The 27,033-nt window shown below is 44.6% G+C and overlaps 1 protein-coding gene across 7 annotated transcripts in view; it reads left to right on the forward strand.

Moving 5' to 3' along the window:
- ERC2 (ELKS/RAB6-interacting/CAST family member 2) overlaps positions 1-27,033 on the forward strand; it is a 923,400-nt gene that overhangs the window by 817,314 nt on the left and 79,053 nt on the right. For 6 of the 7 annotated variants that reach the window (XM_045078755.1, XM_045078764.1, XM_045078765.1 and 3 more), the window contains one exon: positions 5,077-5,265. The gene's annotated coding sequence lies outside the window, so the exon portion shown is untranslated. Of the gene's footprint in view, positions 1-5,076; positions 5,295-27,033 lie in introns of all 7 variants that reach the window. The other variant, XM_045078756.1, reaches the window with a different exon arrangement.

A 27,033-nucleotide genomic window follows, 5' to 3' on the forward strand; every position in this document is an offset into this window, starting at 1 on the left:
TATTTTTTTCCATTATTGTTGATCTTACCTCTTTATCAAAACAAAAACAATAAGCCTAAAAGCACAAAGGGAGGGAGGGCCAAGGCGCCTGGGGACTCCTTTATTTTTGCTTTTCCTCCATTTGAGACAGGGTTACACTCCAGCCATCAGGTTTCACTGGTTGCAGGAGAGAAGTAGAGGGCAACTAGATAATGTCCCAGAAGAATGGGACAGGTGGAGCATGGTGAGCGGTGGAGGAGGAGGCTGCCTGGGAACTGAGGAAGCAGGAGTGTCCGAGATCTGATCATCTAAACTCCCCTGATAACGCTTCTCTATCCCCCATGGCATTAGAACTTCCAGTGAGAAAAATTGCTAGAATCCAAACATTTTCACCCAACAAAACCCCATCAAAGACCAGTCATACACCAATCCTGGTTCTCTGGCATTAGAACTTCCAGTGAGAAAAATTGCTAGAATCCAAACATTTTCACCCAACAAAACCCCATCAAAGACCAGTCATACACCAATCCTGGTTCTCTGGCATTAGAACTCCCAGTGAGAAAAATTGCTAGAATCCAAACATTTTCACCCAACAAAACCCCATCAAAGACCAGTCATACACCAATCCTGGTTCTCTGGACAGAAGTCAGTACTTCAAGGTTCACAGAAGTCTGTGCCTTGGAGCAAAACCTTATTGGAACCTCACTGCTGTGGCCTAGGGCTGGCATCCTCTAGCTGCCTGTGTGAAGATACAACCAATTAGTTCTTGAGAGGACAAACCAATTCAAATCCCTTCTTCAAGGGTTAGCAATGCATAAGTTTTATCTTACCTTTTCATTCAAATCAATCCTAACAGGAAGGACCTCTGCCAGTCCATTCTTAGTTACGGGGGGACATTTCAAAGAAAGTCAGTAAATTCCCTTCCTTTAAAAAATACTATAGGAATCAATCAATTTTTCTTATTTTAAATGTCTTTGCCCACATTTGTCCAAAGAAGTAAGGCTTGACCATTTGAGGCTTTTTCTCTGCAGAGTGAAGTTTAAGGCCTTTGTTGGAGAGATCATTTCTGTTTGAGCCCAAACTTTTCCACCTTTTTGGCTGAAGCTGAATCCAGAAAACCCAGCAATAATCTTAAGATTGTTCATTTTTTTCCCTGTGGGAATGAGAAGCCAGATACCTACTTTGGAACTCATCCTGTAGATGTCTGTTCTTCATTTCTAATTTTCTCCTCCACATCATTTTCCTCTTTCTGGTTTTTAGGAAAAATAATTTCTTTCTTTCTTTTTTTCTTTTTTTAAGATTTTATTTATTTGACAGAGAGAGAGTATTAGTAGGAGGAGCAGCAGACAGAGGGAGGGGGAAAAGCAGGCTTCTTGCTGAGCAGAGAGGCTGATGTGGGGCTCCATCCCAGGACCCAAGATCATGAAGGCAAATGCTTAACTGACTGAGCTACCCAGGCACCCCCAAATAATTTCTATTTAATACAATTTTCCCCACCTTGGTCCATAATGGGTCAGTATCTCCTGTGGTTTCATGGCCCTGATAGCAGAGGATACTGTTATCTTGGGTCTTTTTGTTTAGTCAGCTCTCCTCAGCTGGTATTTTACAGGTTCTTGGAAAGTTCTAGGAGTGTAGTGGTTCCCTCATTCCTCACACTTTAAGTAGAAGACATCATACTACTACAAGGAATTATATTTTCAGAGATGCTGTGAGAAAAATCCAATAAATATCTCAAATGTTCTGTGAAAGCAGGGGTTCTCAAATGGTGGTCATCTTGACCATGACCCCTAGATGTTTCACAATGTCAAGAGACAATTCTGGTTGTCCCAATTTGGGGGGGGGGGGAGAGGATGCCTACTGGCATCCAGAGGACTCTGCTACAAATCCTCTAATGCATAGAGCAGTCCCAGCGACAAAGAATGGTCTGTCCCCAAATTTCAATAATACCAAAGTAGAAAAGCCTACATTAGAAGAATTCTGGGTCTTTTTTTCTTTTCCCTCAAGGCCTGGGACTAGAGGGGAAAAATAAAGAAAGAAAGAAAGAAAGAAAGAAAGAAAGAAAGAAAGAAAGAAAGAAAGAAAAATGCCCCATTTTCATGAGTGCAAGTGTCCTATATCCCTACATCCCACACAGATCCAGGAATTGGAGAACACAAGGGTACCACTGAGCAGGGCAAAGAGCAAGGTCAAGGCAGGTCTTCTCAGCTCCAACAGCTGTCTCAGCTCCAAGGAGAGACAACTCAGACCAAAGCATAGGACCAAAAAGTTACAAGGATGTTTAGTTTATGATAAAAATCATTTTGCAGATTAAAGTGCTTCCTCCTGCCCATAAAATGGCATGTTTTTTAAATAACTTAAAAATAAGAGGCATTTAACTGTGTTGTGAGCAGGAGGCAGAACTGCTGCTCAGAGCCACGGTCAATTAATTCCATCCTTGTAATCAAGCCTACCCAAGCTGTAAGTGGTGGCATTCTTCATATTCTCTCTAATGTGCTATTGAATGAAATATCCCTGGGATTCCAGGGATGTTTCCTGGACCCATTTTCTCTCTTTCCATCTCCTGCCTCCCTCACTCCTTCAGGGATAGCTAGATGGCTGCTCCACTGCCAGACAGTACCTCCCCCCAGAGACAAGCCCAGTAAAGAGGAGCGAGTCTCTCTCCCAAGATCCTCGGCAAAGCCTCGGTGTGTCTCATGGACTTTTATTGGGTCACATGCTCATCCCTGAGCCAGTGAAGGCTAGGGAAATTCTGGGAGCTGACTTTCTGAGGCCACAGTTCTAGCACACTCCTGAGCTAGAGCTGAGCCTGGCACGATGCATGTGAGCTGTAGGTGGCTAGATGTATTGCATCAAAGGGAAATTGGGGTAAGATAATCAAAATAGGAGGGTTGGGCGTCCAGGAGAGTAAACACACACACACACACACACACACACACACACACACTACTTGCTACACTGAGGCTTTGGATTCTGGGGTGGAAGCTTCAGGCCCTTGCCCTACCCTTGCCTTTAATGTCCTGTTTTTGCCATTAACTAGCTGTATTACTCGAGATAATTCCATAACCCTCCCTGCCTCCTTTATCCCATCCACAACATGGAAGTAATAATACCATTAGGTGGTTGTGAAAAATCAACTTTGGGATATTGGAAACGTTGTGCAAACAAGTAGTGGTGGTGGCATTAGATTCGAATGGATTCATTTCAGCTTCTAGAGTCCAGGAGACCAGCTACAACCCACCCTGCAAGTCTATGCCAGCCTTCAGAAGCCAGTGCCTAAATTTATCCCAATCCCCATTGTTACAGGTCAGTGTGGGAAATCTTCTGAGGTCAATGATTGAGGTAATTGGCTTGCCGTGGATCTTGAAAAAGTCTCTCTGTTAAATGACATAATTGGTTTTAATTATATAATTATGGCACTTAAAATGTGGGGGTGAAAGGTTACTATTATATTTAGAGGTGAGATCCCCAAATGAAGCAAGGGTGTTCAAGCCAGTGTTTCTTCAAATTTCTCTTTTTATTTTTTCAGAGGGGAAGTCAGAGTAGGCTGGCCTTGGCCCCGGCCATTTTGGGATGATTATCCTGCAATGAGGTAGTGTTGGGGCCGCTCACAGCATCATAGGAACCTTTGTAAAGAGACGGGAAAGGGCTTCCATAAAGACCTCATTGCGATCTGAAGTTAATGAGCAGTGGGAACTCAACTGTCAGCAATTGAATGTGATTGGGCAGGGTAATTATATGATTGCCTCTGGTGTTTGCTCATGCACAGGGATATTTTTATTGGAAAAAACCTAATTGCTTACTTACTTAGTGGAGGGAAAACCTAAACAAATTTGTGTTGTCATAGATTAAAAAGACATCCTTTCTTTGTCTCTAAAATAGCTGCTTGCTCCGCTTTTTAAAAGTGAGGGTTTTGTTCTTTTCATGCTCAGTCAGAGATGTTGTTTGCAGGTTTTGAATTATATGCTAATAGGAAAATATTCGGACTGTGCATTTTGGTAAAATGACCACGTGCTTATGGCCATGTCTTTAACCATCCCTCACAATGGTCTCTTTCATAATGCAAAAGCAGCTAGAATGCTGGGCAACACTCAAGATACTGGGGCTTTCACAGGGTTTTTTTTTTGTTTGTTTGTTTATTTTGTTTTGTTTTCCGGCATGGAGCCCCCTGACAAGACTGGCTTCAGATGCTATCCGGTTTTCCTTACTTGTGTTAGGCAAGTGGGAGGTATCATTTCTATGGCAGCCTTTCAGACATCACAACAGCCAGGGTAAGAGGAGCAAAGTGTTCCCTCTGAGATTTCCCAGGAACTTGGAGGAAAGGAAAGGGACAGCACCCAAGGGAAGGGAAGAGGCCGCGGGGCTCCCACTTTGGTGATGCCAAATTTCAGTCCAGTTCCTTGTTTTGACGGTCCTAAGTACGGCATCTCACTCGCCTGTGATGCTGCTGGGTAGAGAACAGACAGATGCAGTTGAGTCTATTCTGTAGCAGTTCAACTCTGCATTATTAGGGTTTTTTTTTTTTTTTCCTATCATCTTATAAAACAAACTATTTTCTAGTTTCTTTCCTGACATAGCACCAGAAGAGGTCAAATCATGACTGCATTGTGGGGTTTGGGGAAGCACCGTGTGATGAGAACAGCTCCTCAGGTCAGCCATGCTTTCTCATCTCAGAATCTTGCACATGCTGACACACCATACTCTTGTCTGGCTAACTCCATGGGTCCTCTAGGCTCAGTGTTAAATGTCACTTCTTCCAGGAAGCTTTCCATGACCACCCCTCCCCACCCCAATCTGGTTTGCCTGCCTTTGCTTTATGCTCCCCGGGACCCTCTAGGTCCCTTTATCCACTGTCCTTTAATTGCTTGTGTCTTTGTCCTAAAAAGCCATAAGCTCCATGAGGGCGAGGCTTGTGTTGATATTTGTCACCCCTGTATCCCCAGAGCCTGGCACCGTGCTTGATGAGTGTGCCCAGAACGACTGAATGAGGAGAAGAATGGTTGCTGAGTGTCCTAGAGAATTGTGCTGTGGGACTCCTGGGCTTCCCTACCCTTGCTGTTAATACCGCTTTCTTGTTGCTTATAATTTTCATTGCCCCAGATGATCCAGCTCTGTCGGAGGCACGGAGGCACAGTCAAATCTCATGCTGTACATTGATCACCTGTCCAACCTTTGCCTAGAGTGGGAGCCCCCAGTTCCTTCAAGAGATCCAACTTTACCTGTCTGTAAAGAAGAAGAGGAGGAGGGAGACAGCGGGGAGGATCCGCTGGCAGTTTGACACCAGAGCAGGTCCAATGTTTACTTTTACCCTTTTGGAGGTGGGTAATTGCAAACACCACGGGGAGCTGGGTTTCAATAAGAAACCTGTGCGATGATCTTGGATTTGGGGGCTCACACATACTTTCTATTTTGCTAGCACGTACACGTGACTCTTTTTGTATTGAAATCACAGCCAGACGGTTCCATGATTAGCCCAACTTAGAACAAGAATCCAGGCTCATCAACCACATGATGTGAATTCTCGTACGGCTTCATGTTGTTTGTGTCTTGCTATGTGGACAGAGAATACGGTTCATTCATTGGTTCCTATTTCATGACTATTTATTATTTGCTTTTCAAGGTCTGTGATTTTCAACAGCTTTTCTCATTTTGATTCTATGGCTTTTGATGTTTTAATCCCACCCCCTAGCCCCCATCCTCTTAGACCATGAGATCCTGAATAACTACCGAAGAAATGAGCTGGCATTGAGACCACCCCTCAGTGTTTAAGTATAGCCTTTCACAGCCTGGGGGCTGTCTAACCAGCTTTTCCTCTAGGCAGAACATGAACCTTATCGGCCTTGGGCAAAAGGGCTTCCTATTAAGGACCTAAACCTCCTAAGTTTGTCTGCCTGCTGTTGGTTGGGCCGTGATAACAATTTCTGGGTGAATGGACATTTGCCTGTGGAAACTGTGGTGTCACATGTAGCAGGGAAAAGTAACCTTCAGAGCCCTAGGATGCTTCCTCCACAGTGCTCTGGGCACACTCCCTAGGTCTAAAGCATATTCTCTCTCAGTTGGTTCTGGGGCTCTATTTAGTTTTTATTCTTCAGTTACATTTCTGCTTTGGCGTAATAAGCACCTCAGTTAGTATCTTTGGGGGTGCCCTTCAAGGAAGAGTGTTTGAACAACCTCTTACAGTAGGTGTGTTCGCCAGTGCTGTGTGCTTGGAATCAGATAGGGATGGGCCATAGTGAGTTCTGTGCCTGAATTCCAAGAAAAAGTTCAGTTTTGGAATTGTACCAACGGATGTCTTGCCACCTCATATCCTTTCTGGATGGAGGCAGATAATTACTGCCTACACAAATAAATCACATACTTTCCTTAAAAAAATTTTTTTTGAATGACATTTGATTTGTAATTAAAGTTGGTGATGTTGTCTCTGAAGTGTCTCATCTTGTATAATCACAATAATTTATGTCCTTTCAGAATACTTCTGCACACAGGGCTTAGTTCTCTGGTTCTCATTGCATAAGGTGGTAAAGGGGAACAATTTAAGAGCAGAAAAAGACAAATTAGAATAAATGGCTGCCATTTTAGGTCACACTCAAACCACTAATTGTTTCTATTGCTTTGTTTGAAAAAATATTTTCATGGCCCTTCACTGATGGATTTATTCGGCATATAGATTTAAGCACTGGCCCTCCAAGTGCCCTGCCTACAACCTGCTCTCCAGCATCTGTCACCTGGGAACTTGCTAGAAATGCAGATTCCCAAGCCCTACAGGGACCTACTCAATCAGAAACTCTGCAGGTGGGGTCCAGCAAGCTGGTTTGAATGCACTTCCTGGTGATTCTGCTGCACACAAAAGTCTAAGAACTTTCGGTTTAAAAGTTCTGTGCGTATGTGAGGTGAGGTCATTAATAGGAGAAAACCTTTAGCCTTGTCAGCCAGGAGCTCGTGATCCATTTTGGGCACACATTTTGGGCACAAGGCATAAATTCATCAGACAGTTTGGCAGAATGATCTTTATAAACTGTAAATTACATCATACACTTACTTCCTAAGTGCCTCCAGGCAGTTCCCTTTGTGCTTGGAATAAACCTAGATGCTTGGCCAAGACCTGCAAGGCCTGGCATGCTCCATCCCCTGCCTAGTCAGCCTCATCTGGTGCCAGTCCCTCCCTGCCCTGGTGCTCTGCCACACCACACTGGCCCTCTTTCTAATCCTCAAACACACCTGCTGAGTGTGACGTCAGCAGGAAGGTAGGAGAAGGGGAAGGAAGAGAGAAAATTGCAAAGGCTCAGTAATAGGTTTGGTCACTGAAGTATTTTTTTCATATGACACAATGTCCCTCTTGGCTAATATATTAATATATTGATATTTGTAGGTATCCATGTGATAATATTTTCACATGATAATATAAGCAGCCTCATCCTGTAGTGTAGCTAAGTCTGAAAGGAGTTGCTGATTCATTAAAGAAACATTAAATGTAGTTTACTTTGGTCTGAGCGTTATGTATTTGGAATGATTTCTCTGTCTGAGAGTTGGCCCAGCGGGCATAGCCAACCACTGAGAACTGAAGAAACACAGCTGGAGGCTCAAGGTGCTGAGTGTGAAATCATCTGGATGGCACCAGAACATTCTGGAGCCCAGGCATGAATCTTGCTGGCTTCACATTTAGGAAGGATGGTGACCATGATCGTTAGGTTTTGTCTTTATAAATTATAAAGTTATCTGCGAATGCCAATTTTGATCTTTGGTGTAGTCAATATACCATGTGATTTGGGAACAAAGCAGCAGGTTGGATTTTTATTGAATGTGAAAAACAGTGCTCTCTTACGATTCTCTTTATAATGAGAGAGGGAAAAGATGTATTTTAAATATGATTTGTTTAAAAAAACTTATTTGAATTTGAGGCAAAGGGGTTTTTAAAGATTTGGGACTCAGAATGAGGAACTAAGGCAGTGATTTTTTTAGTTTTGCTTTTTGTGTTGATTTTGTTTTGACGACCTGAAACTATTTCACAGTAACGGACTAGTATAAGCGCAGCATCTCTGGTTTGGTGCATTACTTGCTTTTTACAAAACCTCCCATTTGAGCTCTTCAGCAGAGGAGGGGGGATTTGCAGGAGTCCTCAAGGAGGGGAGGGGGTGGAAAGTGCTCCTGGCTGCCTTATGGCCTCACCTGGCTTGTGGAGTTCTCCCACAGAACAGAGGAAAGTCTCCTACCTCAAAAGTACTCCAACCCACCAGGAAGCCCTTCCTGGCTTAGAAGGCAAAACTGGGCTACCACAGATGGCTGACAATGCACGTGTGAACAAGACAGACACAGCCTGTCCCTGTCCTTCCAGAGCCCCCGGCCTGGAGGCCAGAAGACTTCAGCAAATAACTACTCAAATAAAGGCGTGTTTTCACACTTTGAAAGGTGCTCTGCAGGATAAGAGAGCGAGGGGAGCAGAGAGCAGGGAAGCAGGTTCCCTCTTGGTTAGCCTTGGGAGGCCTTCTCTTTGGACCCGAGTTTGAGGCTGAGAACCAAAGGATGAGCAGGTGTTTATTTGGGTAGGTGTCTAGGTTGGTGGCACCTTGAGAGGGGAGGTGGTGCAGGAGGGTTGGGGGAGTGTCCCTGAGGACCTGGCTCCACCTCCCATCCTAGCTAGGATTCTGCCCACAGAGGCTGCCACAGCAGAGAATCTTCTGAGCAATGACTTGGGTGAAAATACCCAAAGATTGTCTGCAAGACTGAGCCGCAGGGGAGGAGCTCTTCCTCCTGAAAGGATGAGAGACCTCTCCAAGGGTGCAGTGACAGTACTCACACCACTGTGCCTACACCTGACAGCAGCACCTGGCCTCCAGCCCTACCAGTGTCAGGGACATTTATAATACTCTGGAAGATTCTTGCGTGGCTTTAAGGGAGATATTTCGGACGGTTCGAGGGCAGGTTTCTGTCTGGTGTGTGTGTGTGTGTGTGTGTGTGTGTGTGTGCGCACTCACACATGCCCAACATGCTGACTTTGCATGGATCTGGCTCTCTGAGCTAACTGACAAATGAGAGAATAGATTCTGCCAGTCCAAATACCCTGCAATGCTGAAACTCGATTTGAGCAGTGTGAAATAAAAAAGACACCGATTCATTCATTTGTTCATTGACTATGTGTCTGGAACATGATGCCTGGGGCACAGTAAGCCCACAGTCGATACTGGTTATTACAGAGGGAGTAATAAGCCAACTCTGGGTTCTCAATACTTTTGCGTTCTTGTCCCCCTGAATTTTGCAGCTGTGCATCCCTCTCCTGTCATTTGGGAGTGACAGTGCCGCGTACCAGGTTCTGAGCGCATCTACGGCTCTTCAGAGAGACCGGACTCTCCCATAGGAGGGAGTTCATGGCATGAGCTCTGAGACAAAGCCTGCAAGCACGAAGTGACAGAGAGCAGTTAAGCTTCAGGGTGGTCTGAGTGGCTTTAAAAAAAATTATCAGGGGCGCCTGGGTGGCTCAGTGGGTTGAGCCTCTGCCTTCAGCTCAGGTCATGATCTCAGGATCCTGGGATGGAGCCCCGCATCGGGCTCTCTGCTCGGCAGGGAGCCTGCTTCCTCCTCTCTCTCTGTCTCTGCCTGCCTCTCTGCCTACTTGTGATCTCTCTCTGTCAAATAAGTAAATAAAATCTTTTTAAAAAAATTATCAAATTAATGAAGACACTTACTTGGGGGCATCTGAGTTTCTACTTGCTGAAAAAGGCTTATTAGCCTCTTTCTGAGGAGACAGATGTTTTCTTTGGTGGAAAGAAGGGAGCATGTCTGAAGACCTGAATAATTTGAGGCTGGAGTCCCAAGCAGAGCCTATGAGTCAAGTCTGTCCAGGTGGCAGTTGGGCTGGCCCACACAGGGTACTCCCCAAACCTGCAAATATCACATATAATCCAGCATTCTGGATTTGGGGAAAAAATCGGATGATCTCGCTGCCCTGGGCCATAGTCCCACAGATGGCTACAGAAATCCATCCCCACCCCAATCCTGCCCCGGCATCCGAGCCTGCCCTATCTGGTTTACCAGCCACTGATATCTTGCTTATACCAGGCTCGCATCCCTCCTCCATTGCTACCTCCCTTGCTCCTGGCAGCACGGTTTACAACCCTGATTAGGACATGAAGAAGAGAGCCTCACGGTGGGCAGCAACATGAAGGGCAGCAACGGTGGGCCCATTATTGCATTCTTAGTGGGTGGTGGGTGGTAGAACCCCCTTCCATTTTCCATCCTAGCTGTGGCCCTCTGCCTCAGTGCCCCGTATGAGGTGTTAGACTTCTGGGGAAACTGAGGCCCAGAGAAGGATGTGATTTGCCAAAGGTCACAATGTGGCAGGGCTTATTGGGTCAATGTCAGCGGATCACCCCTCAACCTGAGCTTCTCGTCAGAATGCAGTGGGCACTTACCCAGGCCCCACCTCAGGATTCTGACTCATTTGCTCTGGGCTGGGTGGGGCTTTGGTGCCGGGTCCACGTGGACACCTTCGGAGAGCCCACAGCATGACCCGTGCACAGCCCACCTGCTCTCTTGACAGGTGTTCTGCTCCCATCAGCCCCCTTGGAAGCCCCTGTCTCCTTTCTGAATTAGTCTTGAGCATCCCAGACCACTGTCATAAACATGGATTCAAAGCCAGAGCACACGTGTCCGAAGTGGCTCTTGAAAGAAAAGAGAGATAATGCCAAAACCAAAAATGTTTTAGTTTGAAATCCCAGATATATCAACAAAAATTGGGACTTGGGTGGGGAAGATGGTAGACACGAATGCTTGCCTTGTCTTATGCATACACGTGGGGAGGTCCCGCTGTGTCTAGTGGTTCCCGAGGCCGGCCTGATGTGTGTTTCTTAAAGGCAACCTGTTATTTTCTTACGAGATGCTTGTGGATTGTTTTTTCTTTATACAGACAAGCCAATAATTTTGCTAACCTATGTCTACTTTTTGCTTCCTTTATATATTCCTGGTGTTCACTAAGCCCTTTTAGCCTGCTACATCTGCATGCATGTATTGATTCTTTTCTTAGTTTTAGCCTTTTCTTCTGGAGCATCTGCTAGTCTCAGGCTCTTCACTATCTAAGGCCCATGTCCCTCATTTTGTCCCTCCTAGGTTACATCTCTATTTTCTGGGATAACCTGGCAAATTTATGTGTTGTTTCACTGACGGTATTTTCTGCAATGGTGACTCAGGTCTTAGCTGCTTCTGATGTCAACGGTGGGTCCATTATTGCATTCTTAGTGGGTGGTGGGTGGTAGAACCCCCTTCCATTTTCCATCCTAGCTGTGGCCTTCTGCCTCAGTGCCCCGTATGAGGTGTTAGACTTCTGGGGAAACTGAGGCCCAGAGAAGGATGTGATTTGCCAAAGGTCACAGAGCTGGCTCCCAGTGGAGGTGGGAAGAGAACTCCGGTTTCCTGCAGTCCAGGGCTCTTTTTATTTCCAAGACTCCACTAGCAAGATTGATTCTGAGATACAAAATATTTAGATAAAATCATCACTATCCTCAGCCTAACCAAATCTCATACCTATTAAGTGTGAGTATTCCAAAGAAAAGTGTTTACCCCGTATTCAGTCTTTTTCCTCTACAGCAGAGCTTGCCTCAATAAGCTACTTTCATCAGAGAGAGCTAGAATGTGGAGAAAGTTGAAAGCAGTGGTTTCCAGTCGGGGGCACTTTTGTCCGCCAGGGGACATTTTTGGTTATCACAGCTCAGGTTAGGTGGGAGAAGGGTGCTGTATTGGTATCTAGAGGGTGGAGGCCAGGGACCATGCTAGACATCCCACAAGGCAGAAAACAGCCTCTACAACCAAGAAATTTTCAGCCTGAAATATCAATAATGCTGAGGTTTAAAAACCCTGATTTCAAGGGAACAAATTCTACATCTCCCGTCTGTGAACTACAGTTTCCCTGGACTAAAGCCCCTCAGGAGGCCTCATACCTTGACCCTTCCTCCTGGCACACACGCATAAGCAATCCTGGACCAGAATAGAATGCTTCGTAAATATACAAGTGATGATTTCTGACATATGTCTAGAGACTACTGTGACTTCTAAAATAATTCACTTACAAATTTACTGAGTTCCTAGTAGCTTTTTGTAACCAGTGTTTTTTTGAATCAAAAAATAAGAGGAATAAAATTACTCAGGTGGAGGGTTATGTAAATTTTTTTTTTTTTAATCTTTAAAAGGAATGCTCATCTCAATTATGCTGTCCCTGTCTTCCATGATAAATTTGAAGTTTGGCTGTGCCCTTGGTCAAGTAGCTCCCAATCCAAGGGAAAATCCTTAATGTCTGATGGCTTTTACCAGTGTCTACAGTGTTGGAGCAGATCTGGCAAGCAGATGTTCATGGTGGGAATTTTCCATTCTAGAACAGTTCCTTCTGAGGCAGGAGGAGAGTTAGGTCAGAGAAGAATGTGCCAGACAATATGCCCCTTTGTTAACCAATGCTGTCGCTTTGGCTGCCCCTCTAGCAGCCTCATCTTCCTGAAATCTTCAGTAAAAGGGCCATTCAACCAATACATGTGGCATTGGCCGGGACTTCTCTAGCTCAGCTCTCACAATAAGAAATGGAATTAATAAGATTCAAAAGAACCTCAAGACCCATTCTGCAAAAGTCTTACATCTCTGGAAGAGCTCAGAAAGACGGATTATCAAAAACCAGTTTCTTGAGCAAAACTCTCAAACCACTAATGCCAAGTAATCAAGGTGACTCACAAGGGTCTGAAATCTTCGCAACATTTATTGAGCACACTGGGACACATACTAGATGTTCAGTGCTTAGTTGAATTACTTTAGTCTTCAGAGCAACCTATGATTTAAGTAATGATACTATGACCATTTCATAGATATGGAAACTGGGGCTTAGATCCACTAAATGGTGTGCCCAAGGTCACACAGTATTTCCTCTTTCTTTAACCACCTGGCTGATAATTCAGCCACACTATTGATCTTGAGTCAACAAGCCATTATTTTAAGCTCTATCCCTTGTTAAATCAGAAAATCCAGTCCTTGTAGAGATATGTAGTTATCGTAAGAAATGATTTGAGTCGGGACACCTGGATGGTTCAGTGGGTTAAACCTCTGCCTTCGGCTCAGGTCATGATTTCAGGGTCCTGGGATCAAGCCCCGCATCGGGCTCTCTGCTCAGTGGGGAGCCTGCTTCCTCCTCCTCTCTCTCTCTCTGCCTGCCTCTCCACCTACTTGAGATTGAAATAAATAATATCTTTAAAAAAGAAAGAAAGAAAGAAAGAAAGAAATGATTTGAGTCAATTGTAATAGAATTGGCAAAGGCTAAGATATGTGTAATAGTAACAGAAACTCCAAGTTTGTTGAAAAAGGTATTTCCAACTTTTCTCCTTTGTCCTCATTTGTGGCCTCAACACATGATAGGGTGTGATACAGAGGTCACTTGGAGGGGATCAGAGACATGCTCACAGTCAAGAATCAGGCACAAAATGTGGCTTTAAACAGGTCACTTGGCTTCTCAAGGTTTCAAACTTCTTCTGGCACACAAGGGAGGTCATAGTTTATTCAACAACCATTTATTTGGCATCAATTATGTACACAGATAGGATGACAAGCTCACTATCTCTTACTGAGACAGTCATACAAATAATTCTAATGTAATGTGATCTGTTCTAGGGGAGAGATCTGTACTCTATGAGAGACTATGAGTACTGCAGGCTGCCAAGGCATGCTGACCCCAGCCTGTGTTTACTGAGTGCCTACTATGTATCTAGCTCCATTCCAGAAGCAAGAGATTGCAAATGCAGTCCATTTTAGTTGGAGGGCTGGGGTGGGGAGAGACAGTAAACCAGTAAACAAACAAATAAAGTGATTTCAAAGGCCAGTTAACAGCATGAAGAATATATAGTAGAGTGATATATAGAATGACAAGGGATGGAAAGCACTACTCTAGCTTAATCAGAGAAGGCTTCTTTGAGGAGGTGAAAGCCTTGGAAAATGAGAAAAAAAGTTCTACACAAAGAATTGGGTGAAACAGCCTTGATGTGTAAGGTTCCAAAATTTCAGTATTCTTTCAACAGAGAAGTTCAGATGTCAAGCATGTGATATCACTTCTTGGGATTTGTTGAGATTTTTTTTTTATGGCCAAGTACATGCTCAATTTTATGTAAACATTCCATGTGTATTTGAAAAGAATGTATATTTTCTCTTTGAATTCATATTCTTTGTATGTTTTTTAGACAAAGCTTATAAATTATGTAACTGAAATCTTGTATACCTCTATTATTAGCTGTTCAGCTGCTCATTTTCTGAGAGATAAGCATTCAGATACTCCTGATGATTACAGATTTGGTCATTTCTCTTAGTAATTCTATTAGTTTTTGTTTTATCTATTGCTAGGCTATGATCTTTTTTTAAAAAATATTTTATTTATTTATTTGCCTGAGATAAATCAAGAACGAATAAGAGAGAAAGAGCACAAGCAGGGGGAGCAGCAGGCAGAGAGAGAAGCAGGTTCCTTGCTGAGCAAGGAAGGTGATGTAGGACTTGATCCCAGAACCCTGGGATCATGACCTAAGCCAAAGGCAAATGCTTAACTGACGGAGCCACCTAGGTGTCTCTAGGCTATGATCTTAAATGTATTTAATTTCTTTATCTAATGTTATAACTTCCTGATGGTTTGTTCTTGTTGTCATTAACAACCCCCTTTATCACTATTAATACCCTTACTTACTTACTATGTTGTCTGATAATATTGCTAATGCAACATCCTTTTGGTTAATTTGTGGGAGTGTAGCCTTTTTCTGTCTTTTTATTTTCAGCTTTTGTGTGTCACTGGTCCATTTTATAAGCCCTATAAAGCTGATTTTTTTGTTTTTTTAAATCTGGGGTCTCTGCCATTGGTGGGTGAATTTAAGCTATTTATATTTATTGTGACTAATCTACCTGACTTAACTTTGTCTTCTTTTTTGTATGTTCTGTTATTATAGGTGCTCTTTTCTTCTTCTTCTTCCTTTTCTCTCCCTTACTGCCCTGTTTGAATTGACTGTGCTTTCTTTATTTCTTTTTATATTCCCCCCTACTAGTTTTGAAGTTACATATTCTATTTCTCTTCTCTCAGTGATTTGAATAGTATCTAAGGCAGAATTTGGCAAACATTCAGAGACTCTTAATGCATTGCCTTGTGTTGGTTTAACAGCTTTCTCTGGTATCCTGACTCCCCAGTGGCTGAGGCTTTAATGGGGAAGGGTGTAAATGAAAGTGCAGAGCATGGTCGCTGTGATGATTATATCTTAGAGTGTGGATTTCCAGCTTACCTTTGCCAAGACCTGTGCCCTAGTGCCTGAGGGTTCTGGTACTTGACAAACTGTAAAACCCTCATGGGTTATGGGTAACATAGCAGCTTCTAAGCAAGAAGTTACTTGGTTTCTTCTGTTGCTCTTCTCCTTGTCTGCATTTGAGCTCTTGTAAGTGATGATAAACATTAAATAGCTCCTGTAAAACTGTTGAATTGTCAGTTTTTAAACTGCATAAAACACTGACATTTTCATTAGATCCTGGTCCTGAGGAATGTCCGGCTTTCATCATAACAGATTTGTTTACTTCTACAGAGAGTCTTAATGTGCTGCCTATGGGAGAGATCTTACTGTCACCTGCTCTTAAATGGGAAAGTCTTTGTTCAGCCAAAGATTTTTGGAAAGGGATTTGCAAGAGGGCTTTTTTTCACCTCCCCCTCTCCTTCTCCTGCCATCTCCCGAAAGGGTAAGGGATGGGAATAGAGTCTTTGAAGAACTTTGGTATTGGACAGGAAAAATTGCAATGTAAAATAATCCTGCAAAGCCCATTAGGAGACAAAATGTTGGAAAGATGCTATTAAACCACTATTTAGTTTCAATGTATCCTGTTAAAGATAAGCAAGTTGTATCTATGTCTTTTTGACCTCAATTCTTTGCTCTACATTTAAACAGATATCTTGATTTTGGATTAATAAACTCTCTTGTGTATATTAGTAGAGAAAACATTTTAAACTGCTGGGTCCTTCTAAGCAAATAAGAAAAGAGAGGGCTTTTATCTTCTGATCATTCCATTAGATTTTTAACATTTTTTGCAGAAGATGCCAAGCTCTATGAACAAATGTAGAGTCATCTCAATTTAACAAGCTGGAAAATGTGTGTGTTGAAAGACAGACTTGTCTTAATATGACCAGGGCCTGAGAATGTTAACTTTCCTGGAATCAACATGTTTGCAACTATGGCAAAGTTTCTTGCTTATTTTTTAAAAGAACTCCCTCTTCTGTATTAGCTTGTTGAATATGTCACTGACAGGTTTGTCTTCTTTCACATTTCAAGAGAGGGAGCCTGGCATGAATCAGGCAGATTAGCCTTTAAATTCTCCTCCTAGGACATACTAACTGTGTAATAATCGAAGAGTTACTGAACCTTCCTGAGCTTGGGATTTCTCCTTTATAAAACTGAAATAATTGATTTTCCAGAGTTGATATGGTCATCAAATAAGAGAATGTGTGTGAAGTCCTCAGCACAAAACTACTCAGGGGACCATTCAGTGATATTTGATAATGGTGATGCTAATGGTGGTGGGGAGAATAATAATAAAGATGATGGTGGCAGTAGTGGTGGTTGTGATAAGGATGTTGATGACGGTGGTGATAATGGTGGAGATGATGATGATGGCAGTGGTAGTCATGATAACTGGATGTAAGAAGTCCCCTGAAAAAGTCTGAGGGAAGGTATCACATAATCAAAGAATCCGAGAAAAGATAGAGTTGTCTAATACTGACCCACCTGACCCATGGTCCCCCACCTTCTACTTGGGAAGTTCCAGTCACTAGAAGGTCCTTTCTGAATAAAATCCTACTGTAGACTGCAAACCACAGAAGCCTATTTCATTCATGCAATTCTGTTTTCAGACCTGGATTTGTCTTAGAAAAAGCCAAGAAATGTTACCCTGAGTAATTTGATGCTGTTGGTATCCATTTCCTTCCTTGTTCGTTTCTTGGCTTCTGTGTCCTTGGATATTTTGGAGTTCTTCTTTGGTCTCCTTGAGCATTTCTTGGTCATCTCTTTGCCAGCTTGTCTTTCTGGGGCCACTGAGATACATGAGGGTGGAACTCAGAGAAGGCAATGCAGGAGAAAGTGAAGGGTGTACGGTGACGTTGGGACAGAATCTGAGTATCGTATCACAGAAGCAGGGTAGGGGGACAGTTCCAGGTTGAGGGAAAAGGTCAGTATTTTTTAATATAAGGGCAATAGAGAGGATGAGGAAGGCCAGGCAAGACCACTTCTTTGGGCATTGGACATTCAGAGTTGGCATTGGACACAAAATCACTGAGGTGGTGAAAGAAGAAAAGTAAAGGAATATCTGGGAGGTGACAAGGTGAAATTAAAGAAATGAAATAGAAATTAAAGAAAGAGGAGGTTGTATAGTAGACAGACTTTGGGGGGAGGGCATGATAAGGGAGAATCAGGCTTATTTGTAGACCAAGAGAAGGGAGCCAGAGGAAGCTGAGTGTGAAGATACAAATGCAGAAAGATTCAGGCATTTGGTCCTACAGGAAGTGGGAGAAGTAGAAGCAAGAATTCATTGGCCCATAGAACCACCTGCCACATCTCCAGTGAGCACTCAGGGGATAGCAATAGGAGAGAAAAAGTATAACCTGGGAGACTTATGTTGAATGACCTTGACTTTCTCTTAAAAGAAGGTAAGGTCTCCAAAGAGAGTCAGAGATCTTTGCAGGCATAGGGAGCTGGGGAGAGTTTGAAAAGAACCACTGTCTGAAATGGATGGGAAGTCAACCAGTGATGATTAAAAGATTTGCCAGGGAGCCCTATGGAGGGGAGGAGGTGTGTCTCTGGATCTTCCTATACTATTCTCACCCTGGTTTCTGTCCCTAGGATCTTCTGGGTAACATAAGTGCCCTGGAATCCCACAGGTGGCCCTCAGTATCCCCACTCCCCATTATGGGGCCTTCCCTTTTCCTCTGCCCATGCTCAGAGGATTATCGCATAGAAATGAACTGGTGGACTGATTCCCACCAAGATTGCAAAGGTGTAATATCTCATCCCCCCCAGGCATTAGTGTGACAGGTAGTCAAATGGAAGGAACACGGGATCAGGAGTCAAGAGCATGGAGTGTAGTCCCAGGTCTATTTGGTTAACCTGTTCTTGTGCCCTCCTGTAGCACAAAATGTCAGGCCATTCTTGGCTGCCATCGCAACACCAGCATGTTATCTAGCACCTGCTATACAGTAGGGGCTTGTAGAATTTATTTGACTAGGTTAATGGAGAAGATACAAAAGATCTCCAAACACCCATCATTCTATGCAAATGTGAGGGACTACTATTCTGACATGCATTTTAACAAGCACAGTATCAGCCCCAGGAGTGACTCTCTAATAATAGAATTGTCAGCCACCACTGGTAGGCAGGCAAAAGGAAATACTTCCAGCAGAACTGGGTGGAGGCTTTCCAGAATCCTCACATTTAACTACCTCCATGTCTACATCTATTGGTTTGGCTTATAGAAAATTAGCTCCTATCCCTTCAGTAATCTGATCCAAGGTGATTAGTCATTTTTCATTCTTGCTGTTAAAATAAATATATACCCAGGCATACACTTTGTCATTACAAACAAGAAGCTGAGGTGGAGGCAAAGAGAGATGAAAATGGGATCTAAACAAAGAAGCAGAGCCTCCTTCTCACCCACTCTTTCTACCCTCCCCCCACCACATACACACAAATAAGATCTTTCTCTACCTTTCCCCATGACTCCACCAGCATGGAGAAATCAATTGTCAGCCAAATCCCAAAAGAATAAAAGAAAAATATCTCTTCAGAAGGAGAGGGCAGATGGGAGAGATGGAATCATCAATAAAAGGCTGAAGGGATTGGCCTAGAGAGTGTGGAATCCAAGAGGGTGTTTATTTTCAAAACAAAAGCTTACTGATCACGTACTTTTCAACAGATGAGAAAAATGGAATAAGCAGAGCTTGTGCCTGGGCTCCGGGACATGCCCACAGTGGCCTGAGCTACTGAGTCAGCAAGAGCGGCTTTTGTTCTCTTTGCTCAGGCAGCAGGCAGCCTGCGTGTGAGCAGGACTCGCCAGCGAGCTCCCCATAAGCTCCAGGAAGGCTGCATCTGGCCTGGCCATCCTTCCCGTTCCGCTAGGTCACCTAGAACCCCAACTTCCTGCCCTGCCTACACATTGGAACAGCCCGAGGAAGCCTCACCAGCCATCCCTTGGCTCACAGCCCGCATGACTGAAGAGCTGCCCGTCACCAATCCCGCTTCGGGCTAGCGTCTTTGGGGGGCACTGCTCTTGTCCACAAATGTTTCTCACAGAAAGGCCTTTGGCGGGGGAAGGGGGGGTCGTTTTTTCTTGAGAAGCTATGTGTCAGAGCATTAGACAGACATGGTTGGATTTAAAATATGCCTCGGCCACTTGCATGCTGTGTGACCTGATGCAACTTGAGTTTTCTTTTCTGAGCCTCTGTTTCCTCACTGGTAAAATGGGGTAAGTCAAACTTGCCTCACAGGGTGTGGGAAGACGAGGATAATGAAGACAAGGTGCCTGTCAGAGGGTCTGGCAAAGAGAAGGAAGTCGGCAGTGGGCAGTGAACCTGGCTGGAGAGACCCCTAGGACCTATTCAAGACCTGTTTGTTTACCGTTGTGGATGTTTGCTTTGGGCCTTGGTCAGTTGCTTTTTCAAACAGAACCACACACAGGCTTGTGTTTTGAGTGCTCATTCCCTCTGTAAATAGCTTTTGGCCTGCGTGAGTTAACAGCATCTTCCAGGCCCTGCCTGCGCCCTGGATCTCAGTGTCTGCACCTGGAACACGAGGGGCGCAAACTTGATTTCGATTAATATGAACCAGCTTCAGGGTGCCGTTCTGTCTCTGATGTCTGAGAAGTCTCTACTAGACTTTCTGCACCGGAGTGTCCTGCACCCGCTCCCAGTGGCGGGTCCCTCAAAGGTGCCCCGGTGCAGTCATTCGGGATATAACGCAACCCTGAGGAAGAAGAGAAACAAAGAACCGAAATTTAAAAAAATTCTTGTTCGTATTTCCCAACTGCTATATAATTAGCTATGCTCAAGTGAGAATCTTCACAATGCTACCCCTTCAAGATGCAAGGATACAAAGTAGAAAGTCAGTGTTCTGTACCCACCGACTTTTGGCAATATCATCACACGCCCCAGATGCTACCAACCGTTCATAGTTTAGTGTATGTCCTCCCCATTTTTCCCTCTGAGTTTATAGCACATATTCCTATTTACATATATACATGCATATTTACATAAATTTTAACCTGCAACTGGCAATTTACTTGATAGCTTATCGAGTGCATCCTTTCAGGTCAGTATAAATAAATCTACCTTCTGTGTTTAATGCACCCCAATGTTCACACCATAGAAAAACTGTAGTCATTCGGTTATAACCTTCTGTTGGGCAATAGGTTGTTTCCAGTTGTTTTTGTTTGGTGGGGGGGGTTGGTACTGCCGAGAAGGCTGCTGCAGACTTACTGTGTACTTTCCTATATGTTCTAGCGCTTTTTATTTTGGTAGAATCAACTCCTAGAAGGGTGACTTCTGGGCCAGAGGGTCTTTAAATTTTAATGAAGACTTCCAGATTGGTTCCCACAATGTTCAAAAGGACCTTCTACACACACTGGTAGAATGGGAAGGCATCCATTGCCCTGTAATCCTAACAGCTTTGGATATTATCAGTCTTCATTTCTACCCCCTGGTCTGATGAGAAGAAAACTGTCTCGTTTTAAAATATTTCCTCTCAGATTTTATGTCCATTTGTTCATGGGTCATTTTTGTCCTAGGAACTGCCCATTTGTGTCCTTGGCCCATTTTTTGAGTGAAATTGTCTTTTTTAAAAAAACTATATGGTCTTAAAATTTTAACTAGTAAACAAACCAACCAATAAAGTGATCTATTTCAAGGTACTTTGAAGAAAACATGAGACAGCCCCCCCGCCCAAGGCTGTTGGGAGAACAAGGGTTTCTTGGAGCCGAGATCGGTGAGCAAGAGGGGGTGGAGCTCCTCCAGTGTCCCATGCAGCTCACGGGCTTTTCCTCTCACGTAGTATTGCCCCCAGATGCTCCCAGTGCCGCTCTGGGAGGTAGTCTGCGCTCTGGATGACCTTATGCCTGTCAGACCTTCAACTTGCCCCTGACTGATGAGGCTTGCCTCTCAGGCTTGACCTGAGCGTTCTGAAGCCTCCACTTGCTCGTCTCCTGCTGGGACTGTTGCCTGACAGCCTCCCACTGCCCTCTGCGCACGACCCCTCCCAAATCCTCCACCCATGAGCTCTGCACACTTCCTGGGGTCCTGGGAACTCATTTATAACCTGCTTCAGTGCCATTTGAAAGACTCCTCATGGAGTCCGTGGGTGATGGTATTTTTATTCTTACTGGTAAAGTATTCATTGCTGCTTATTGAGCGCTTGCCAATTGCAAAGCCAGCACTTATGGTGTGGTGCGAACTGTCCATTGCACACCTCTAGGGGCACCGTTCACTGCATAGTCATCACAGATCTGTGGAAGGATTTTTATCAGATGGCAGTCAATTGTCTTGAAGAAGGGTACTTCTAATTTATAAAATAGGGTCATTATAATTGCAAGTAGAAGTCTTAACCATGTGCCGGGCACTGTGCTATGCACCCTGAACACATTAAAAAAAAAAAAATCATTCCAGTAGCCTGCTGAGTTTGGTGATTTTACCTCCCTCTCTAAAGCTGAGGAAACTGAGTCTCAAAGAAGTCAAATTGCTTGCTCAAGTCATACAGTTAATAGATGAATTCAACCTTGGGTCCGGCTGCCCCCAAAGCCTGTGTCTTGGTTTTGCTCTTCCCTTCCTCCGTTTTGGGATCCAGTTGTCCCCAAAGAGTCCCCTGACATATGCCTGAGCCATGGTGATGGTACAGGCACTGGGTTTGGTCAGCCTGTCCACCACGGTCTTCCTACAACATTCTGGAAAGGCTACATGGCCAGTGGGCACTACTCCTGCAGCCAGGATGCACCCAGGGACCCTTATGGCCCAGCAGTGCCTTTCTGTGAACTAAAAGCATCAGAGAATAGTGCCTGCCCCAAGGGAATCTGAGCAGGGGGTCAGCATCCCTGGATCTCCTGTGGAAAGGGAGAGACCCACTTCTTTTTTGCTGTACACTCTTCCTAAGTCAGGATTTCCTGGTCTCTGTCCCAGGGTTGGTTTTCTTTGACCACACTCAGAGTGCGGATAACTGTAACACAGGGGTGCTAAGAGTGAGAGCCACCATTTCCCATCTCCGGACTCTGGTGCTGATGGATGGGGACCAGGTGAAAGGGTTTTTCTGGAATTGATTCATCAGGCCAAGGGGATTTCCCTCGCACTCTCTGCTTTCACTTCTGAGGTTCATGTGTCTTTTTAACATTCCGTCGGCTTACTGGGGCCTGAGTCGAAAGCCATCTTTAGGATCCATTTGTTCTGATTCAATTGCGGAGGCTTTATGAGGTTGTTCCCTCTCTTGGAAGAATGCTCCAAATGCTCCAAATGACTGAGGCGCTCCACAGAGCCCTGATTGATGGTGAGGGGTCCAGGGCTGGAGGGCTGCTCCTGGGAGGAGGGGCTGGGGTCTGTGAACACCATTACAGCCGGGCCCGGAAGCAAGGATGTCTGCCCTTGATGCCACCCAGCTTGGAACCTTCTGCTGATTCCTTGGGGAAAACTGCCGAGGAAACCACCTTGACCTTTGTGCCAGCTTCAGGTTGGAGAGTAAAGCATCAGGAGCTCTGGGTTCAGCCTAGGGATGTGTACCAATTTTTTAGCACTTGGGGAACTTTATTGTCTCTGTGGCTTCAAGTCATGTGTCTGCTCAATGAAAAAGGAGGTTTTTGCAGTTTTGAAGGCAATGATATTTACTTTCTAAGAGCTCTGGAGCCAGACACAGCTGGTTGTTATTATCAGCCCACCACTCGCTGTCAGGTTGACCCTAAGTGGTTTCCCTCTCCCGGCCTCTGATTCCTGTCTGCGAAATGGGATTGATAAAACCTGTTTTATAAGATCATTGCTAGGATTACGTGGGATAGTTAATGGAATAATATGTGTGAATAGCTTAGCCCAACGCCTGGCAAGAGAAACCAGTGAATAGTATTATCACCAGCTCAGCAGACAAGGTAAATAATACCCTGCACCACAGGGAAAGGACATTGCCCTGACTGCTGGTGTGGATTTTACAATCATTTTGGAGTGCAACTCGGCACTATCTAGTCAAGTTTAAGTCAGACATTCACGACGACATAGCAATTCGACCTGTAGATGTAGACCCTTGGGAACTGCTTGGATCTCCACACAAGAGGACATGTGCAATTAGCATCATTGAAGCTCTGTAATGGCAAAAAGCTGGACACAATCCAAATATGCATCAGTAGAATTTTGGTATGTTATGCCGTAGCATACATCACGGCATTAAAATGCCTCGAACCAATTACATTAATGTGGATAAATTGCAAAAAACATAATGTTGACTGAAAGCAGCATGTTTGATAGTGATAAATGTGGTACGATAACATTGAACTTTTAAAGTTGCAGATTTATTCTACATTTATTAATGAATGAATATGTAGCACACATAGTATTAAACATTTAACAAACATGTACTAGAATAACACTCTCCAACTTCAGTATTTACTTCAGAAGAGGGGAGGGAGGGGGAGAAAATCAAGAAAAGGGCTTAAATTAAAGAAAAAAAGATTTGAAAGGAATATGGCAAAATGTTAAGATTTATTTACTCCACTAGATGGTGGGTATTTAGGTGTTTTAAGTATAATTTTCAGTTTTGGTTAAAAATATACGATTTTTTAGAGAGCAGTTAGAACCAAATTAATTTTTTTTAAAGATTTTATTTATTTATTTGACAGAGAGAGATCACAAGTAGGCAGAGAGGCAGGCAGAGAGAGAGAGGAGGAAGCAGGCTCCCTGCTGAGCAGAGCCCGATGCGGGACTCGATCCCAGGACCCTGAGATCATGACCTGAGCCGAAGGCAGCGGCTTAACCCACTGAGCCACCCAGGCGCCCCAGAACCAAATTAGTTTTAAATGCACTTAAAAAAAAATTATTAACAGCTAAATAGGTCACCAACTCAGTCACCAACTGTTTCTGTTAGTGAGCACAGAATGGGGAAATCTCTTGGTAAGATGCTTTTCGTAATGTGTTTTTGGTGGTGATGGTCAAATGCAGTAACATAGAATTACACTATAATTATAAATCTTTTCCCAGAGTACAGTGGGATCTATAAAAAGCATTTATCTAAGCATCACGGCTGGAATCCACCTTCATGCTGGCCTACAAGGGCTTGGAATTAATATTGAAAATGCAGGGAAATGCCCATAGTCCAAGAGCCAGTCCACACATGGCTTTCTAGAGATTCTCTGGGCATTTAAATCCCAGCATCATCCTCTCGCATCTGAGGAGAGCTTGTGGGCATCTGCTTTTCCCTCTTATAAACACATTATTCTCCTATTTTATTTATTTATTTATTTATTTTTAAAGATTTTATTTATTTGACAGAGAGAGAAACCACAAGTAGGCAGAGAGGCAGGCAGAGAGAGAGAGTGGAGGAAGCAGGCTCCCTGCGGAGCAGAGAGCCCGACATGGGGCTCCATCCCAGGATCCTGGGATCATGACCTGAGCCGAAGGCAGAGGCTTTAACCCACTGAGCCACCCAGGCGCCCCTTATTCTCCTATTTTAGAATAGGGTCCCATCCACCCGATCTGCTTTCTTTTGGGAAGTATCAACCCCCCCCTCTTAGTTTTGTCTTGGTTCTTCCCCTACTTCCCACCCCTCCCCCGCCCCCACATCATCCTGTTCTTTCTCTGGCCCAGGGTCACCTTGGATGCACCAGTGCCCCGGACTTCGCACCTGACGCCAATGCCTCTGTGTGAACCAGGGCCCAGCCTGGGGGCTCCCAGACTCCCCTCCGGGAAGCCCTGTTCTCAAACACTACCCTTTGCAAAGCTTCCTCGAGTCTCCCTCCCATGTCTACAGGCTGAGAAGAAGGATTTTCTTTTCTTGTTTTCAGTCTGGTTTTTTGATTTTCGTTCTGCGGTTCTGCTCTGCCTTGCTTTGTTTATCAGCATCAAAGCTGAAACCAGCTGTGTTTGTTTGTGGATCTTTCATTTCCATGAAACCTGTGGATTTTTCTAGGTCATTCTGTGTTCTTAATAATCAAGAAGGTGGTTCACATGGCCACAAAGGAAAGACTGGGGTCAAAAAAACCTCAAACCCACAGAGGCCCCTCAGTAGCCCTACCCTTGGCCTGGATGACTGGGGATAAGTTAGATGTACTGATACAGTTTGGGGTTTTGTTATCTTCCAGGGTGAAGTCCCCAGGGAGCTCTGTCTCTAACAAGGGAATTCAAGTGGAAATCTTACTTATTATCTTGGAGCAATACCCTATGACAAAGATCTCATTTTTTTGAAGTCTAGAGCTCTAGCAGTTATAGGAAGAAGACAGGTATGCTAGGCATTTTCTTCCAAATTTAATAACTGGACCCTTGGTTGGATTTAAGGTCCCAAACGGTCGAGGTGCTTGGTGGAGGAGCATTTGGCTGAATGGAGCCCCAGTTCAGCGATGGTAAGCCTAGCCATTTAAGGGGCCACGAGAGGACCAAAAACCCTGAGCCATAACACAGGAGAAACTGGAGACCCAATGAAGACTCTTTTTAGAAGCTGAGTTCTAAAACTGTTCCTTCATCCTGCCAACTGCTGCCCGGTTGACCGCACAAACAGACCGTACTGGGGGCTCTTTATCTCCAAACAAACTAGAGAACCTAAACCAAGTAGATGACAGCACTTCAGCGTTGCAGGAAATGGGGTCACCTCGAATAACCGAATCTCAGGGACCCGGGCAGAAGCACAGCCAGCACCAAAGACCCCAGTTCTTGCCTGAGCCCTTCCCCACCATAGGGACTGACACACATCAGGCTCCCGAAATAGCAAAGACAAGACCGTATTTGGATTTGTAACTCCCCGAGCATCTTGTAGGCAAGTCTGGTTCTCGTTGTCCACTGACTGGGTGATAAAATCCGGGCCTCTGCTCAGCTTGAGACAAGCCATTCATTTGGATACCAACCTCTTGGGGTGGGAATGCCCGAGTGACGCCAGTCGGCCAGTGGAGTTCCTCCTGTCAGTCATTCTCGTTCAGGAAGGAATCGCCACGCTCTGTCTTACATCATCCTTCCCTCGCATGTCTGTCGGTCCCACTCCACTTTGGGGGTCTCCTGAAAAAGCCAGCTTTGGCAGAGAGAGATGGGCCATGGCTGCTTCTTCTCACCAGGATAGGATACTGGTAAGAGTAGGGGCAGAAATCATCCATTTAAGTGACATGTGGCAGTTTGGGGCTTTTGCAAACAATGTCTGCCTGGGGCCTCAGGGTCTTCGTATTCAGCGGGAAGGTAAGAAAGGTGTGGTTTTTAAAACCTCAAGTAAATGAGGAGAATTGCCTTTCCTTTGAGTCTCAGCCAGGCTGGGGGAGAGCCAGGAACCAAGCCCAGAACACCTGGCACGACCAGCTAGTAGTAATCACAGCCGACCAGCTAGTAGTAATCACAGCCGTCTTTAGTGAGCATTGATAGAAAGCAGGCCTGGCTTGGAGGGCTTCCTGCCCATTAACTCACTGAGTCCTTATCAGAGCTCCCGGAGGTTGGTGCTGTTACTGATTCCACTTTGCAGATGGGGAAGCTGAGTCTGTGAGAGGTTAAGTACCTTGCCCCAGGTGGCGCACCACCAGAGACAGGGCCTAGACTTCAAACCCTAGTCATCTGTCTCCAGGGCGTGACCTCTGCTGTGGTGGACTACACCATGGGGTCTCTGAGGCTCCCGTGACTGCTACTAAGAACCACTGCCTGCTGAGTGCTTTCCCTCTGCCAGGCACGATTAAAGAGATGCGTTTCCTGGATTTTCTCCTGTAATCCTTGCAGTCACTCTGAGGTTGATACAGTGCTTATTCCACTTTTCCATGTAAGAAGACTAAGGTTTGGGGAGGCTAAGTGACTTGCAGAGTTGCATAACTAATATGAGGAGGGGTCAAGATTCTAGC

The sequence above is a fragment of the Mustela putorius genome, unplaced genomic scaffold (genome assembly GCF_011764305.1).
Source record: "Mustela putorius furo isolate JIRA1106 unplaced genomic scaffold, ASM1176430v1.1 tig00000095_pilon_pilon_pilon, whole genome shotgun sequence".
Lineage (NCBI taxonomy): Eukaryota > Metazoa > Chordata > Mammalia > Carnivora > Mustelidae > Mustela > Mustela putorius.